The following is a 13,208-nucleotide window of genomic DNA, read 5'->3' as shown; positions in this document are numbered from 1 at the left end:
TACTTCTTTATAAACTTGTTCATACACTAACAATGCTTCTTTCTATGCCTCATATAACTATTGTCTGTATGATTGTCTTTCAACTGATACCAGTAGATGGAGCTAAGAAGCCTAACCTGTCTTTACATTGTCCCCTGAGATTTTTCTTAGAGATTAAAGTATAGATTCTTCGTCACAAAAAAAGTATCCATCAAAAAATATTTGAGAAGCTGTAACAGTGTTAAATATTGTTTAATGAACCCTTAACACATTGTGTTAAGAACATCACATCAACCTGTACACAAACACTCACTATGATTCATAATTACTCGGGGAAATCCTCGGGCCGGCATCTCCAGAAAGGCATCCATCCCCTCCTAAAGCTCTGCGTCATGAAAACAGATTTCCCTTCTCAATTACGCATGAATCACCCACTCTAAAACGTCCAACATTTTTATGCAAACATGGGAAACACGCAAACTCACACACACATGGACATAAACAACTATATACCTGTGGAAAATCTCAAAGTTTCCTTCTGACCCTGGTCCACACTTGACACAGGGACAGGAGCACCGGTTTACATCAATGGAGCTTTTCTCCAGAAGGGAAACCTCATACACACACATACACTCAGCGTGCACGGACACACATTCACGGGGCAACCCCCTAACTTACTCCCACGCTCCAGCCATCTGTAAATGTCAGACCGTGGGAGAGAGGATTTATCTTGGAGCAGTATGGTATTTTTACACCTTTCGTTACTGCCTGTCTCACACACACACACACACACACACACACACGCAGGCACACACATGCACCCGCACGCACGCTAGCGTACATGCACACACATTGAGGGCTTTTTAACACTGCCCACCAATGAAGGGCAAACCTTGCTTGGCCTTGCTGCGCTACCTCACTGTGTTTAACACAGAAATATCCAAACACTTGAACATCAACGTTTTAAGTCATCAATTAATGTCTTTCATGGTTAACCAAGGGTCCAAATCAAAGCCAGTCTCTATAATGATGGGTAACACTTCTTGAACCTCTTTAGGATGAGAAAAAGTTTCATGTCTTATGTGTTTTTTATAGGTTTTGTTTTCCACTTGTTATTGCAAAACTGATGTTCCACCCATACGTTTTTGTGTTTGTGGTCTGTAATCTGTGTCTGTACAGCTTTTCTCTGCTTGTACCATTAGTGCCTCTCTGACTTCCCCTGTGTTATACAAACACCTTATCTGGATGCACTTAGTGTTATTTGTGAATAGATGGCATTTCCCCCAAAGAAAGGTAGTGTTTTTCTTGTCTGAAATAGTGATGTCAGCTGAGTTAGCCACCAGCCCATGTATCGACTACATAGTTGTGCATACCCAACAGGTAAATAGGCCATAACACTTGTCTTATTGTATACAATTACATGCTCACGTGCATACACCAGCTACAGTCAGCTATCATTCTGGATTAATACAAACGTTTCTTTTTGTTTGTTATGGAAATATAAGCATGACATGAATGTATAAATTTGAAGATGTACCATCACAGTAATCCTCGGGGCAGCATGCAATTAAACAAGCTGGCATACAATGAGACAAAAAAAAAAACATCTAGCCATTGATTTGAATGCAAAGTAGCATGTTCATTTTGCATGTACCATTGCACTGGCAGCTGTTGTTTGTTTCTTTCCTCAAAATATCTGTGTGTGCTGCAGGAATGGCGGTGGCTGGTTGTGATAGGGGTGACGGGGACCACGACAATGCTTGTCTCCCTCCCTGCTGTTCCACCCAGGAGCCTAAACTACTAATGGCCCCCTAATGTATAAATACCATTCTGCAGGCATTAGTCACACTTTCTCTCTTTTTCTGACACACATAAACATGTATGCACACACACACACTCAGAGAGGCAGGTCTATGAGGCATTAGTCACAGTGGCAGACCTGCCTATGGTTGGATTGCAGAAGAGGGCCAAGGCCAGGGGCTGAGGGTCTAAATTCTCTTGCACAAACAATGCATGTCAAAGAGGCCCATCAGAGGCATTCTTTAAGGATGGGAAGATGTTGTTTAGAGGACAAAGAGAGGGCAGCAGGCCGTGCCAGAGACTGGTGAGGATAGAGATGTGTATATCTAGAAGCGCAGGTTGCTATTGTAATGTGGGTGCGGATTTTTTACGAGTTTGTGTCATGACTGAGTGTGCATGCATGTTGAGTAAATGTCCAGTGAGATGTGTGAATACAGCAGTGCTGACAGCTTTGCATGTAAAATGGAAATAAAAAACATGTTTACTTTGAAGCTGCTTGGAGATGCAAATCTGTGCAGGAAAGCAGCATTTCTTTTAAATTATTTTCAGTGTTGTGACGTGGGACCACAAGCAGGGCAAGACAAAAGCTTATCCAATACCCACGGATTTGTTGACAGCTAAATATCTTCATTGTCACATGAGGCATTACAGATGCAAATTGCCATTCAGGTGCATGTGTGCAAGAACAGTGGAGACCATTATTTCTTATTTAAAGCATCATTGATCAGAGTTATATAACGACTGTATGAACGGTCATTAATCAATGTGCACTGACCAAAAATATGTGTTTTATGCTTTTTTTCATGCGTGTGTGTGGGGAGGGGGTGGAGGGATGGGTGGTTGCTGTGAGTGGGTGCATGAGTGTGACCTTACCTTCACTTTCTGACATTTTCCCAGACACATCAAGGATGCTATGAGCTTACAGCCAAAACATGTTGATGCATTCATTATCCACCTCTTTCCACCACGCACATTTATTTTATAGTTGATGAACACATTTCTGATTTATAAATGGCAAGCAGGGAGGCTATACAAACAAATCTTTGTGCGAAACTTGAAATTAGACACCAAATTCTTGCACATTTGTGTATGTACAGGAGCTTCTGAGATATTTGCAAAGACCGACATGCACAGTTCACAAATCCTTTGATCCCAACAATCCCAGGAAAGTCTCATTTTTGCTTAAACTAACAGATGGTCCTAGGTCAGAAGTCCGTCATGCTGCTGACAAAGTACAAACCCATATTTTAGTCTATTTAACAATTAGTGAACCTCACAGCATGGGACATGGAGATCTTTACTGGAGAGCATCAATCAGAACCCTGAATTCAACCATGGTCATGCAACTGTTACTGAGCCGTGACCACTCAGCGCCGGTAACCTTATAACAGGGGCTGTAAAACATATAAGGAGGCTTTTATTCACTTTTTTATAGTTTCACCGTATTCTCCTATCACATTGCTTTAACCAACTTATTTTAGAGTGCAAACAATTCAACAGTCTGGTCTACGTAGACACTTTCCTGTTCTGTGTTGAGCCAAAATCCAATTGCGAGCCAAGACAGAATTGAGAGCATTAGAAAACATTAATACCTTGTTTTCTAAAAGGTTGTGTATGGTTTGGCGCGTTTGTATTCGTGTAGACTGTTATGTGACTGAGCAGGAATGTGTGTCTCGCTGTGTGTATTAAAATAACAGTATTTCTCTAAAGTGGCTGGAAATTCTAACGAGCTCGCTGAATTTGGACGGGGATTCCATGAGAAAACACCTCACCAGGGCTTTCCTCAACATGCTTTTCCTCCACCCGCACAGGCACCCACGCTTGTACACGCTAATGGACAGTGACATGCATACATGCAGAGAGAGTGAGGCATGCTAATTTCTGCTTCTCTTGGACAAAGATAAAATCGCAGGAAGTCGGCAGGTTGTTTGGATTCATTGGTGTTATTGAGACATCAAATAGCTTGAGTCGAGGAGTGTGGCTGCACTGAGCTTCAATGTGACTCCAAGGAAGAGTTCAACAGACACCTGACACATTCTCTCAGTATGCACTGTAGCTTTTTCAAGTACAGTGGGGAACCACTGTCTGCACATTAAATGCTTCATACAAGTATTACTCCTCATTGTGTTGTTGTTGTTGTTCAGACTGTGGTTTCCAGCTGATATGGTTGTTGTGTTTTATATCGTTGCAGGTTTGCTGGGCAAAGCAGAGCAGTGCTGCCGAACATTTTGAGGCACATTTTCCACTGATTTAGATGTTTCTCCTGTTTACCAGGTGAAGACCCCAGAGAGAACACAGGCTGGAAACTTAAACAAGGAGCTCTGTTTCACAAGTCAGGAGGAAAAAAGCCTTCGTAATTTGATTTCACAAAAAATTGTTGGCTTTAAAGAGTGTATGGAAACGACCAGAGGTGGAACACACCGGCTTCTGACCTTGCATTGTGGGAGACAGCGAAGACTTTAGTGATTTTCATTCCGAACATGTGATTTTAGCTCAACAGAAAGATTGGCATCTACTCATAATGGACTGAAATGTATTAAAGCTGAAGTGTAACATCTCAGCCCTAAGAGTTTCCATCCTTTCTCACATCCAGAAAGCATACCGGCAGATCTCAGGTGGCAGGATGAATTATGTTATGGAACATCACGAATTGTTTGGCAATTGATTTCATGTGCAACCAGACAAAAGCAACATTTTTCTCAGATTTGGCTGCATGCAAGAAATATGTTCTGTCTCATCAAGGATTGGATGACTATAGCTCTCAGAGGGATATAACACTTTTGGACTGAATCTTCCAGTAACTGATATTTGATATCTATTGTCATGCCCAGAATTACACAAAATTATAAGGGCTGTTTTCCTCCAAATTTTGTTTTTGGCAGCATATAATGACTATATTAATGTTGTGTTTAAAGCTCATATTGTGCTGCCCCCAAGTTGCAAAAATATAAATTAAAGCCTTGGTGCTCCCTGGGAAGGAAACGTGAAACAGGGCTTATATACACAGGCAGCATCTGGTTTCCTATGTTGATGTGTATGCTAACTTGATTTTAAGTCTGATAATAGCAGATATTATTCCAGGTTTATGGATCACTATCATTGTTCAGTAATGAATAGTTAATTAAATAGTCAATATTGGCTTTGTATAAATAATAGGTTTGAAACTTAGCTTAACTCACTAATGACATTGAAACGAAAGAATAAGACACACCTGTTGCATGTTGCCACATCTGACAGCTTTTAGATCATAGTCCAAAGCTCTACTCCATGACGCTACTACACTGTTACCATGATAACCACAATACCACCAAAGACGACAGCCTCATCAATCTTCTGCTGTCTTTGACCAAACATACACACACTCGAGGCAACTGCCAGGCCTTTCTCCACTGCACTCAGGCCTCCTCCTGCAGGGAGTTTATTATTCTATCTCTGACATGTTATGTGATCTTTTATCTTTGAATAATGCATGAAGACATTTTTTTAATGTAGTTATACATTTGGCACCAACACTTAGTTTTTTGGCTTTATTTTTAGATGTCGAGGTGCAGCACACGTTATATTGAAGTCTGTTAAACCTCAAACCCCTGCTCTCTTTTTGTCTTCCTCATTTCTTAATCGTAACACACACACAATTTACAAGACTTTGTAAGGTTGACTTTATCTAGCGTTATTACTGCGGCAGTCAGTTCTTTGCCATTTATAACTCTTATTTCTTACAGCATGTCCTACTTAGAAGAGTCTGAGCCTGTGGCTGGGATCTTTCCTTCTCTTGTGTATTGTAATGGTGTCGGGGCGATAATGTAAAGGGTTTGCGGCGGGCCGGGTCACTGGCTGCTGTTTTCAGGCCTCTGTGTTCTCTCAGGCCTCTCCTTTCCCAGCTCCTCTCCCCTGAAGCCCTGTGGGTGTGTTTAGAGCATGCCCAGCAGGCCGCCCTCATTCACAAAGCCCTCTTCTTCCACAGTCCAAGGCTGCCAGCTGGTGAGAGTGTCCAGTGTAAGCGTGTGTTTGAGAGAAACAGAAGAAAAAAACTACTTCATCCACTCCTCACTGTCCCGCTAACCTAACCAGAGAGGAGGAGAATGAAAGCAACAGACTTTGAGGGAGATGTGTAGGACTTGGATGTTGAGGTGGAATAAATCAACAAGCTGGACTCATTAGACCCGGCACTGCAGGTTTTTTTATCTCCCCAGCAGGCAAGCAAGGCTGACAAAGCACCGCCACTCAGTAGCAGTTCCAGTAAAGAAAAAGAGAACATAAAACACAAAGAAAGAATAACGTACTGGCTTTGGGGTTTCAGGAATCCAAATTAACTGTGGGTCATGTCATGTGAGAGCCTTGCCGTGGTAAAGTAGGAAAATGGAACGGCTGACCTACACCACCTCTCCGGAGCAGTGGGCCGATCAACCATTCCCATGGGAACTCGCATGGTCCCGATGACCCGCCCACCATGAAAGCCTTTATCAATAGACTTGAGCTCTCAAGCAGGAGTGCAGGAATAAAATAAAAGATGTAAGAGAGTGAAAACAAAGGACACGGCTTCTTGTTTCCTTAAGGCCAAATCAAAATGGTGCTCACCCTCTGGACATGGCTCAGCTGTAATCTGTAAAGGAGACAATGACAAGTGGTTGATGAGCATCACCATCCGATCCAAGTCCTCAAACAGCACCAGTGGCCACCAAGAGTGATGCATCTGTCAGCTGTCATCTTCCTTAAAGTCTCACTGTCCACTTCCTTTCTCCAAGGCATTGTGTAGCAACCCGGTTTCAGAAGAAAGACATGCTGGTGCTCATCACACATCCCTATGATCACTCACAGTCGTGCTGGAATGCTGCTGAGGCTGAGAGCTGCTTGAGATTTGGTTGTGTCCAAGCTGACAGCAAAAGACACATTGACTGATGCTACAGTGTCCAAAAACAGTGAAACCATTATTTTGGGGCTGTCAAAGCGGCTGGTCATGTGCCATGTGGGTTTAAAAGTGAAGGACTTCACCATCTGACGGATCTTCTCGAAGTAATTGGCATTTTTAACTAAAATTGTTTGGGTTTTCTTTATGTTGTTATGAAGGGAAAACCAAGAGGTTTTTTTATTTAAATTATGCAAAATGTAGTGTCCTTGATGCTTGTTTCTTGTTTATTTGTTTCATTAATATGAGACCATTGAAATATTATACATCTCTTTAACAATGTCCGAATACTAAAGTATGTTGGGTCTTAGTTGCCTTCTTTGCTGCTGTTAACATAACTAATAAAATTCTATACTGGCTGGTTAATACATGAGAGTTATCCGCATCCTTCTCTCCACAATAAACATGTACAACAAATTAAGTCTAGCAGTGTAAATGTCCTGAACACATTTTGGTTACTTATGGATCAGACCCCACAATCTGTAAAAGTTTGGATATTGTGGTCGGCCAAACTGCAGATCAAAGGACTATATCTATTTTCAAAGACGCTTATGCTGATCTCTGCTGTTAAAGCAGACATTTTCAGTGCTATTTCAGGAGCAGGGCTGGGAGCCACCATAGCAAGGTTTTATTGTGGATGGAGCTGGAAATCAAACAAGACACGTTTTAGCTCAACTGAACCTATTTCAGTGGAGTAAGAAAAGACTTAAAGAGGTGGATTTGGGTGGATATTAGTAGAAATGATATGAATTCAGAACACATACTGCTCTGCAATGTCTGAACAATGAAATCATAGGTCTCTTGACTTCGGAGGCATACAGAAGCACTTCAGAGAGGATCCTGCTTTGCGACGGTTTCAAGTTTCATTCCCCAAAACCATGATTATTCTTTTGAATTTTACCCCATCAAAACTGCACTCAGACCTCAAGGCACCACAGAAATCCTCCGGGTCTATGATTTGCATTTTAAGATTTATGTGAACACGTTTGAAGATCACCAGATCAAATGTTACACTTGAACATTGAGATGTTACAGCTCCATTAAAATATAAATGATAACATAAGCATAAACTGCCTCGATAATATATATATTGAGATATGATGAGAGACACGAAGCAGAATATTGGATTGTGTTTGTTACCTTTGGTATGAAGCCAACCAGGAGGAGGGGCAGAAGGTCAAGGGCATTTTCAGCCACAACTTCACACTTGTACATGAAGGATGGTTGTATTTCCTGTTTATTCACTAAATGGGTCCACTTTGGACCCCATGACCCCAACTGCTGCAAATTAGCCTGCTAATGGTGTTAGTCACTGAGTTCTACATTAACAATATTGATGTGTTCGGCCCATTAGGTAAAAGATCATTATTAGCCGTCCCTCCACTCTGCAGTCTAACAAGCTATAACTGCTGGTGACCACAGTCTGTTCTTTTCAGAGGGAGAGTGACTTCTTGGCCTTTATCCTGTTTGTCTTTGTCTGTCCAGGTTTGTATTGGCAATGTGGTGAGTGACGAGAAACACAATCGTGGTCCAGATTGCTGCACTGTTCTCTTTATTCATCCATCACATCAAGGACTTTTTGGACGCAGCGCTCCTACAAGCAATTAATGCCACTGGGCTCCAGCGCTGGGTGCTGTTCAGTGTAAAGGCTGCCTTGAGGCGCAGACCACAAGGTCACTAAGCACTTCCTATACCTCAACCTCACCCTTGTAGTGGTAACAACAGACAGGCATCAAAGCAGTGTCAAATCAAGATCAAGCTTTCTTATTAAGTTCATAGATGCCCTGGAGCAATATTTTCCTCAGAGTGTGTCCAATTCCACTACCACTGATTGCATAAAAATTCTTTATACAGCTGAGCATTTGTTTGTCCTCAGCAGAGGTGAAGGGTAGTTCAGACAAAGATTTTCTGAATTCATGGCAAATCCCACTTCATCTTTTTAAACAGAGAGTCTTACAAAGGTATTTAACCAGAAACACATTGCCCAGCAGACTTTTCCATGTCCGTAACTTTTTTCAACATATGTTATGACTTTATGGCACATGACACACCCCAGATAATGTCCCTGTGTATGCGTACATATGTACATGTATGCATGTGTATGTGTATACAGTATATGTACGTGTATACATGTGTATTTGTACATAAATTTGTATATGTGTTTGTGTGTATGTAATTGTATGCGTGTGTATATATGTACATGTGCAAAATTATAAAAGACAAAACTATACAACTATAAAAGACTATAACTAATAATCTGTATGAAATGTAGCACCGCTTACCAGTACATGTGTTTGTGTAGTTATGTAAGTGTATGCAAGTGTTTATGTACGTTTATGCTGTTCTCAACAAGCAATGGTGCTGCCGCGAGCCGCTTCACACGCGCTCACAGGCGGGCAAATACACTACATGTATATGCGTCCAGATTGAAAGTTAATCGCACATGCGCAAAGCTCCTGACCCCGCAGTCTGATCCATGCAGAGCACTTTAAAGCAGCATCACTTCTGGATCTTTACTCTTCTCTCAAAGAGGAGAACTTTCCTCACATCACAAGATGTTCAGTGCACTTGTTCAAGACAACACAGACCGGACTTTTCTCACTGAGGAGGAAAAACTGAACTGAAAAATATGAAAAGCACTTATTGCTTTTGTATGAAGTTCATCAGTTGCTGGTTTTTAACATCTTTAAGGTAAGCAACAGACTGAACATGGACAAAAGAAGGAGTGGTTTGTCCCTCACAGGGACCCTTACTACTCAACAGCACCTGTTCAAAATATATATATATATATATACATACATACATACATATATATATATATATATATATATATATATATATATATATATATATATATATATATATATATATATATATATGTATGTATGTATGTATGTATGTATGTTAACTTGCTGTTGCTACAGAGTGCTGTTATATTGTTCTGATAACATTACTTTAAAATAAAAGCTGGAATACACTTTTTTTTTACTTCATGATTGAATTTGGCGCATAATGCGGTTAATCGCGAATAATCGCAAAAAAATCATGCGATTAATCAGTTAATTTTTTCAACTTTGCCCAGCCCTAGTATATATATATATATATATATATATACACACATGTATATGTACATGTATATTTACACGTACATATATATATATATATATATATATATATATATATATATATATATATATATATATACACATGTATATGTACATGTATATTTACACGTACACATATATATATATATATATGTATGTATGTACGTGTAAACATGTGTATGTATAGTGTTTTCCTGTGGGTAACATAGGAGAAAAGTATGCTCCTCTGATAGAAATTGACATGTTATACTTATTATATTACAAATATAAACATGTTTCACGTTTCCTGAAAACTTTTCACATTTGGATAGGCATGTAACTCAGACATGAGCAAATGAAGAATATGATAGCAGACAAAGTGTAAAGGCCAGATTCAGCATCTTTTAACCAGGCCTCTCTTCCCCTCATGGCTTCAGAGCTCCTGTGCGGGGTGGCTCTGGGCCACTGAGCTATAAAGAGAGATGAAATAATCTGGCAATGGTGGAGGTCTGTGGAGAATGTATTGTCTGCGATGAAGCTAATAAAGTCCAGCCATGTTGTCTGATCCCTGATATTTGGCCCATGTCCAGACTGGGCATACTGCTCTTGTCTCTCCACTTATCGTCTCCTCTCTGCCCCCTCCAAACTGTGACAGGAGGGCTTCCAAAAGCAGCTTTGATCAGTGTCTGCCTGTCATTCAGCATTAGTCACCCCAGGAGCAGGAGTCCTCTTTGGGCCCAGGATGGACCAGAGAAGGGCTTGATCCTGAATGGAAGAGCCCATGGCTGTGGAACAATCAGCTCTGTGTGGCACAGCAGACGCCTGGGTGTTAGCGGACATACTCTGGTGTGTGCCACATGTCTCACCCCTGACACTGTCATGACCCAATCTGCACTGCCCTTACAGCTTTATCTCCCTATTATGGCCCCACAACTCTATTAAAAAGTATGTGTTGGTGAGATAATACTGCTGGCATCTATACATGTTCATTTAACGACAATTTAAATTATATTTAATGACTTTTCCAGGGCAAAACTCCTTTAAAATAGTTAGGTCATAGAGTTGTACTCATTGCATTCAGAAAGTCTAAACATACAGATTCAATTTCAACAAATTATCTTATTTCTTATTCCATTTGAATTACTGTAACGACTTGTTGGACAAAACATCGTCCTTGTTCCAGACCAATTTAGCTGCGAAGCATGATATCCGATGTCTCCTATTCAAACCTATCATGTGTGTCTACCTCATGTCTGACGGGATCAGGTAGAGGGGAGTACAGGAGGAGTGTGCGTTTGAGTGTTCAGGCACACAAATTTTCATAATCGAGCCTCAAGGTCACTAGGATGCTGTTTTGTTTTGCTTCCCATGGTTTGGCTGCTTTTGAGCTGAATGGAAGGATTGTGAAGTCAGTTTACGATGTATGAGAGAGACATAATGTGAACAGCTCATGGTCCATAGCCATGGAAGCCGCCACGAGTGAAAAACAAGCACACGCAGACACATATGCACATCCACACACTCGCTATGTACACATGCGCTGCAACATCTGACACCGCTCCCCTGCTGCTCCCAGTGTCAGGAGGGGAAGTCCATTCATCTCAGAAAAATGCCTTGTGAATCAGAAAGACTCTGAACCAGGAATGAGGTTTCACATTACATGGAGACTGAATGTTAACAGCTTGTGTCCTCAACATCCGCAACCATTCATAAATAATATTTAGATTTTAAATGCAAAGGCTGTGTGATAAGGCAGACTGGTACCATTGATCATGAAGCGATGTCGGCTCCATTCAACCGTAAAAGTAAGGTATACGGGAAATTTGTCATTGTTCAGGTTAACCACGTCCGAAACTCAAGCAGCCGATGTCTTATTCTACACAATCGGCTGCATTCCATCTCGTGGCTCTCCACAACTCAGTAGCGGTCACACAACTCGCAGACGTATTAGTTGTCACAACCCTATTAGCATTTCCTGTTCACAATTCAAAGCTTGAGTTTCTTCCGAGGGTAATCTTTCTTTGACATTTATGTTTTTGGCCACGCACAAACACACAGGAGAGTAAGAATTGGGTAATTTCAGATCCCAGTTTGGTGGGAAAAAATGCATATTGTCTCCTGAAAAGAAGTGAAAAAGTGGACATAAGCCAGAGAAAGATAAAGAGAGAGGTAGTGAAAAAAAGAAAGAGAGGGAAAAAGGCTGACAATCAAAGGAAGGAAGAAATAGAAGACTATTTTACATTGGACTACTGCATAAATAATACAGAATGTTTTTTTTTAGATCAAATTAAGCGTATTTGAATAACTTTCAATAACACTGTACACTTGCAAAGGATTTCACACTGCCAATATTTTATCAATAAAATAAGATGACATTAGTCCTTCAAATAGGAGAACACTATGCCTTAAATTACCCACAGCATGTTACAAAAAGGAACTGTTTACGGTATGATGTCATACACGAATTTGATGCTCTTTAGCTTTAACATGACATTTTTATATGTTTCACCAATTTTATTTAAGGATCAACCCGACAATTAGAAAAAACACATCTGCTTTCTTCAAATTCACATGTTCTTTCATTGTGCAATGTTTATAATTATCAGTATCTATGCAACACCACAACTCTTCATGAGCACGCTGTGGTGCTGGTTCCCTGTGTTAATTAAAAACAAAGTCACCCCCCTTCTTCTAGTCTGATGCCAGAATGGGAGCAATAATGCAATGAAACCTGAAGGTTAACTTTGTTTTAAACCAGGAAGTTATCAACAAAGAGCCTTCGTTGATATTAATTGAATCTGCGTTCCTGTGAGATTGGCCACCGCTGCTCTGGCCTTGATCTGACAGCGAGCTTTTTAGAGCTGACAATATCCTGAACATGGCTCTCATTCTCTCATACTGTGTTTGTTCTCTAGGCTGACCGACCTGTAACACAACCAGAGAAAATAAATCCCATTAGACTCAACTAGTGAAATATTTACTTTTGTGTTAGCGATTGACAGAATCATGAAATATTAAACTGATTAGACAGAACTGGAAGAAAAACAATATTCACACTTAATCATGTACTATTTCACTGTTATATTCAGACTTCTCATCTTACTGTCTCTGTTAATCTTACACACAAACTCAACATGTCTCCTGATAGCAGTGAGAATGGGGAATCTGTATGTTTCTATCTGAAAGAACGTGCAGTTCCTTTATTATCGTATGACCCTGTCTTACAAACCGCTCTATGGGACGAGGAGAAAGGTTCCCGATTAGGCCGAAGACGTCATGAGGGTTTCTGTTTGTGGGTCATGATGTGTATTTAAGAGCTGGTTCTTTGAGAGATCTTTGAGCAGTCTTGGATATGCAATTTGTCAATCACCTTGTACTTCTAACTCTGCTCCTTCCTTGCAACGAATAAATGTTCCTGTTTTAATGATTTTACTCCGAGG

Source organism: Clinocottus analis, unplaced genomic scaffold (genome assembly GCF_023055335.1).
Source record: "Clinocottus analis isolate CAN_PGR_092001 unplaced genomic scaffold, fCliAna1.0.p SCAF_8, whole genome shotgun sequence".
NCBI classification, from domain to species: Eukaryota; Metazoa; Chordata; class Actinopteri; order Perciformes; family Cottidae; genus Clinocottus; species Clinocottus analis.
The sequence above is the reverse complement of the archived record's forward strand: the minus strand, read 5'-3'. Positions refer to the sequence as shown.